We start from the raw sequence: 6,053 nt of genomic DNA on the forward strand, positions 1-6,053 counted from the left end.
TTAACAGAAGGTTTTTCCTCGTTTTCCCTAACAGAGATCCATCCATGGGCAATATAATGGAAAATTCTAGAACCTATGACTCTTTTTTTTTTTGAGTTGGAGCCTCACTCTGTCACCCAGTCTGGAGTGCAATGGCACGCTCATGGCCACTGCAGCCTCGACCTGCTGGGCTCAGGTGATCTTTCCACCTCAGTCTTCCAAGTAGCTGGAACTAGAGGTACATGTCACCACACCAGCTAAATTTTTGATTGATTTATTTATTTATTTTTATTTTTTACTTTTTTTTGAGTTGGAGTCTCACTCTGTCACCCAGACTGGAGTGCAGTGTGGCCGTTCCCGGCCACCTCAACCTCGACCTGCTGGGGGTCCGGCAATCCTTCCGCCTCGGCCTTCCAAGTAGCTGGAACTACAGGCGTGCGCTACCACGCCCGGCTAATTTTTGATTTATTGTAGAGATGAGGTCTCGCCAAGTTGCCCAAGTGGGTCTCGAACCTGCGGGCTCAGGCAATCCACTCACCTCGGCCTCCCAAAGTGCTGGGATTATAGGCGTGAGCCACCGTGCCCGGCCTTATGACTCTTTTCAACATGAACTTGCAGATTATATTAGAAAGCAGAAAGTCAGAGGACTACACCCCAAGCCTTGCTTTACACAGGTGACTGAAGGCTCTGCACACTAAAAGAGAGGCCACACTGGTCCTTCGCCTCTTTCCACAAAAGGCTGAGGGTGGTGGAAAGCCAGGTACCTCTGTGGCCTAAAACTCCTCACACCTGGCAAAGACTGGCATCCCCAAAGCACAGGCGAAAAAACACCTGTGGCTTCCAAGCCCACCTGTGTGAGGCATGGACACAGGCCCAGCTGAGCACAAGGCAGGGAAGATTCCCACTGCCTCTCCTGGGAGGTTGGCCGCTGTGTCCATCCGGCAGGTCATCGGGACAGAGGCCGGAGGAGGAGGAACAGGGAGGAGGGTGGCGGGGCACTGCCTGGGAGGAGCAAGCAGAGCCCGAGGAAACCCCACGCAACGGGGGCGGCCCACAAGGAGAACAGGGGCGGCCCACAAGGAGAACAGGGGCCTCGGAGGAGGGAGGCCCAAGCGGAGGCAGGTGGCGCAGAAACGCCAAGTGCCTGAGCCCACGGGTTTGAGACCCACCTGGGCAACTTGGTGAGACCTCATCTCTACAGTAAGTCAAAAAATTAGTCAGGCGTGGTGGCGTGTGCCTGTGGTTCCAGCTACTTGGAAGGCTGAGGGGAAGGATCGCCGGAGCCCGGCAAGTTGAGGCTGCGGTGGCCAGGAGTGTGCCACTGCACTCCAGCCTGGGCGACAGAGTGAGATTCCAACTCAAAAAAATAAAAATAAAAAAATAAAAAATAAAAACCAAGCATTGCATACACACACAGGGCACTGTGGAAAGACACACCACACACTGACAACCGGCTTCTGAAGCGGCAGAGGGCAGGTCGCTGTAGACTCACTTCGAAGTGGATTTTTTTTTTTTTTGAATTTTGTGCCCTCTGAGACTTTTCCAGAAAGGGCTTTTAAAGGCAGACGACAGAGCGAGGGGAACTGTTTGCACCACGGCGTGAATATCCCTCGCCCAGCATCAAATCCCGCCTCAGAGCCCCACCAGCCTCTTTGCTCTGCCTTGGGAGGCAGGACCTCCCGGCTGGCCCGGCTTGCTGACTGGCTTCACGATCGCATCTGCCAGGAGAGGGCACCGGAGGGTCACGCACGGTAGCAGCGGGAGGAAGCCACTTTGCTCTTCCCAGGTTTGCAAGTGCTTGTGCATGCGCGTGTGTGTGCGTGTGTGTCTGTGGGCACGCGTGTCCGTGTGCGTGCGCATGTGTGTGCATGTTTGTGGTGTCCACTGCAGCCAGAGTTGCCGTCTCACCTTTCTCTGTCACTAGAGGGCTGTGTGAGCCGGTCCCCTCTGCAAAGCTCTGAGCCTTCGCGGGGAGAGACCCACCTCCCAGGGTCTCGGCCCCCCACCAAGTGCCCTCGGTGGGGTCCAAAGCGCAAACCACCGCCTGCTTCTGCACCCTCTCCAGCTAAGCATGATTTTACATCCAGACCCCAACTACACCAAGTGTCATCATGACAAAATGAGTCCCACGCCTCTCGTTAAAAGAACCCTAGCACAAGACGTGCACTCATTATTTCACTTTGAATTTTTGAGAGACTTTGTTTTGAATGTTATCAGTAGAAAAGGTGGGGGGCACGTGCTTTCGGTGTTGTCACATGCCTCTACATAATACCCTGAGTTGTGCCTCTTTCCCACAAAGTCTAGAACATTTGCGATCCTTCCCTTCACAGAGAAAGTTTGTCAGCCCCTACGGCTCTCCCGAGCCCCTTTTGGAAGTTAACCATTTTCCGTTAGTTAGTAATTCCTTGTATTTCATTTTCTCTGCTTAAGTTGTCGGTGTGGCTTCTGCCTCCCGATCTGGCCTGAGAGAGCCCATAGAAAAACAGCTTCGGCCGGACGCAGTGGCTCACACCTGTAATCCCAGCACTTTGGGAGGCCGAAGTTAGAGGACCAAGGGTTCGAGACCAGGCTCTGCAACTTGGCAGGACCTCATCTCTACAATAAAAAAAAAAAAAGCCGGACTCGGTGGCTCAGCCTGTAATCCCACGCCTTGGGAGGCTGAGGTGAGTGGACTGCCTGAGCCCGTGGATTTGAGACCCACCCAGGCAACTTGGCAAGACCTGGTCTCCACAATAAATAAAAAAATTAGCCGGGCATGGTATCGTGCGTCTGTAGTTCCGGCTACTTGGAAGGCTGAGGCGGAAGGATCGCCGGAGCCCAGCAGGTCGAGGCTGCGGTGGCCGGGAGCGGCCACTGCACTCCAGTCTGGGCGACAGAGTGAGACTCCAACTCAAAAAAAAACCAAAAAACAGCTTCTACCAAGTGATGAGGAAATAAAAGCAACCCAAGAGGAAAGCGGGCTTGAGCCTATCCGTCTAATCAATACATACTTATTAGATTTTGATTGTTTTAGGCCCTGAGACGTGGCAGAGAATGAAACAGACGCAGACAGAGGGCGGAAAGGAGGGCAGAAACACCACCTCAAGCGTGCCCCAATATTTCACCTCAAGCTGGGGTTTCGGGCAAGGTGATTTAAGGAAAATCCGGGAGGAATTTCATGGATAGTCAGATCTGGGGCGGTGCGTAGAGGTGGGAACACTTTGAGGCTGAAAGGCGATCTTTCTCGATAGGTCCAGGCTGGTGGTGTTTACGCAGGAAGCGATGACCACTAGGCTAACGTGTGACCCTCCCGGCTGCCTCACACCATCTCCCTGGAAGTTCTTCAATGGAGGGTTCACATGTCCACGTTCTAATCCTACAGAGCAGCTCATGGGCACCCCATCTGGGGGCTGAGAAGGGACAGGCCGGAGGACGTGGTCCACACCAGGGCCAGGAGAAGCTGAGCACAGAGGCCAGACCTGCCTGTGCCCACTGGACTGAAGCCTGAGGGCCCAGGAGCCGGGGCTGGTTGGGCCCAGAGGCTGCCGCGAAGGAAGTTTCTGGAGATGTGCTCATCTTCCCACGGGTGCAAGGAGCCCAAGACAGACTTGCCCCAAGCTGGCACCAAGGAGGAGAGGCAGGAAGGAGGGAGGGACCGACAGAGAGGGAGGCGCTTAGGGAAAAAGGGGACCCTGGAGGGAAGTGAGACAGGTGTGTGTCTGGCCCGGGCTCTGGCTTCCCTGTCCGCTGGGGTCTCAGGCTATGTGACCTGCTGGCAAAGGTCTGCTCCTCCCAGTAGGTGTCTAGAGCACAGCGGGTCAGGCGGGGTTGCTTCTGGCTCTGCCTCAAGTGGCCCAGGACCCCCCTCTTGGGTTCCCTCATCCCCAGGATGCCAAGGATCAGTGTAGATGGCCCTGCGGGGGGTTGTCCTCAGTGGGGGGTGATGAGAAGCATCCCTGGTGCTTTGATTTTTGTGGAGACGTGGGTCTCGCCAAGTTGCCCAGGCTGGTCTTGAACCCCTGGGCTCGGGCATTCCTCTTGTCTCGGCCTTCTCTTAAGGCATGAGCCACCACACCTGGCCCTTTTAGGTCTGATAATTTAAAAGGACTTGCATTCCTTAGATAAAAAATATTTTCTTTTTTTTTTTTGAGTTGGAGTCTCACTCTGTCACCCAGGCTGGAGTGCAGTGGCATGCTCATGGTCACCTCAGGCTTGATCTGCTGGGCTCCAGCAATCCTTCCTCCTCAAGCCTACCAAGTAGCTAGAACTACAGGTGTGTGCTACCACAGCTGGCTAATTTTTTGATTTATTGCAGAGATGAGGTCTCACCAAGTTGCCCAGGCTGGTGTCGAACCCCTGGGTTCAGGCAGTCCTCTATCCTTGGCCTCCCAAAGTGCTGGGATTATAGGCCTGAGCCACTGCGCCCAATCTTAGGTCAAAACATTTTTATTTTTATTTTTTTAGTTTGAGATGGAGTCTCACTGTTGGAGTGCAGGGGCATGCTCATGGCCACCCAAGTGTCAACTTGCTGGGTTCAGGCAATCCTTCCACCTAAGCCTTCCAAGTAGCTGGAACTACAAGAATACGCCACCATGCTCGGCTAATTTTTTTTGCTGTATTATAGAGATGAGGTCTCCCCAAGTTGCCCAGGCTGGTCTCGAACCTGTGGGCTCAGGTAATCCCCTCACCTCAGCCTCCCAAAGTGCTGGAATTACAGGCTTGAGCCACCGCACTTGGCCCAGTTATTTATTTTCACAAGTCTCATGTGGGCCTTTATTTCTACACCAGACTTATTTTTATTTTATTTTATTTTTTGAGGTGGAGTCTCATTCTGTTGTCCAGGTTGGAGCGCAGTGGTGCTGATCATGGTTCACTGCAGCCTTGACCTCTTGGGCTCAGGCGATCTTCCCATCTCAATCTCCCGAGTAGCTGAAACTAAAGGCATGCGCCACCATGCCTGCCTAATTTTTTTATTTTTGGTTGATCTCACTATGTTGCCCAGGCTGGTCTCAAACACCTGGGCTCAAGCAATTCTCCCACCTTGGCCTCCCAAAGTGCTGGGATTACAAGCGTGAGCCACTGCGTCCAGCCCACTAGGCTTATTAATTGCACAATTTTCATAGCATTGGTTTGACTTTCCCAGAGACCCTGTACTCCCGTGGGCAGAAACCCGTCTGCATAGCTACCAGTGTAGGCTCAGGGCCTGAAATAGCAGAGTAACCAGTAACCGTGTGCGGTACAGTGGGCGTGGAACACAGGGCATTACAAACTGAGCCCACAAAACACCCTGTGATGTTTGTGGTACCGTTATGAGCCACGGTAGATGTGGCTCATACTGGAACAGTGAGACCCTGACAGCCATTTACCCAAGGTAGGGTACCAGTTCATGTCCAACCCAGGTTCAAATCTCCATCTTGTGGACAGGCCCAGGGTCACAAAGTATATATGCAGGCTGGAATTGAGATCGCCCTGCCAGACAATAAGAAGCATTTCCTAGCTTGAGCTGCTTTCAGATTAGTCTCTCAGAGGGCATTCAGAACTATGTAAAGTAACACACACGTACGTAGAAACAGAGATAGACAGACACAGCGCTCCCACTGGCGACGGTCCTGAGCAAAGCCTGATCCCTTGGCTGACATCCCAACCCCCACCACATTCCCTCTTTTCCTTCCTTTGTGCGCAAAAAAGAAAAGGCAAGCAGGACAGCAAGTGGGTCTAAAGAGTATTTGAGGAACAGAGATTTATGCTGAAATAAGTTTGCCAAATATAAAATGTGGTTCATATACACAATGGAATGTTATGTAGCCGTAAAGACAAACATATGGGCTTTGCAGCAACTTGGATGGATTTGGAGTCGATCATGCTCAGTGATCCATCACAGAAACAAAGAACAAAGTCCCATATGTTCTTACTCATACGTGGACCTCAAACAATTATAATACTATAAGAAAGGGATTGGCAGTAATGGGAAACTCTTAGGGGGCAGGGGTGGGATTGGCAGTTGAGGGAAACTGCCAGGGGAGGGAGGGGCACAACTCATCAACAAGGGTACCTGCATAATCAATGTTTGCATACCTAACCCTGAATTGTACCCC

This window comes from Carlito syrichta, unplaced genomic scaffold (assembly GCF_000164805.1).
Source record: "Carlito syrichta isolate Samal-C Ts95f unplaced genomic scaffold, Tarsius_syrichta-2.0.1 Scaffold302411, whole genome shotgun sequence".
Lineage (NCBI taxonomy): Eukaryota > Metazoa > Chordata > Mammalia > Primates > Tarsiidae > Carlito > Carlito syrichta.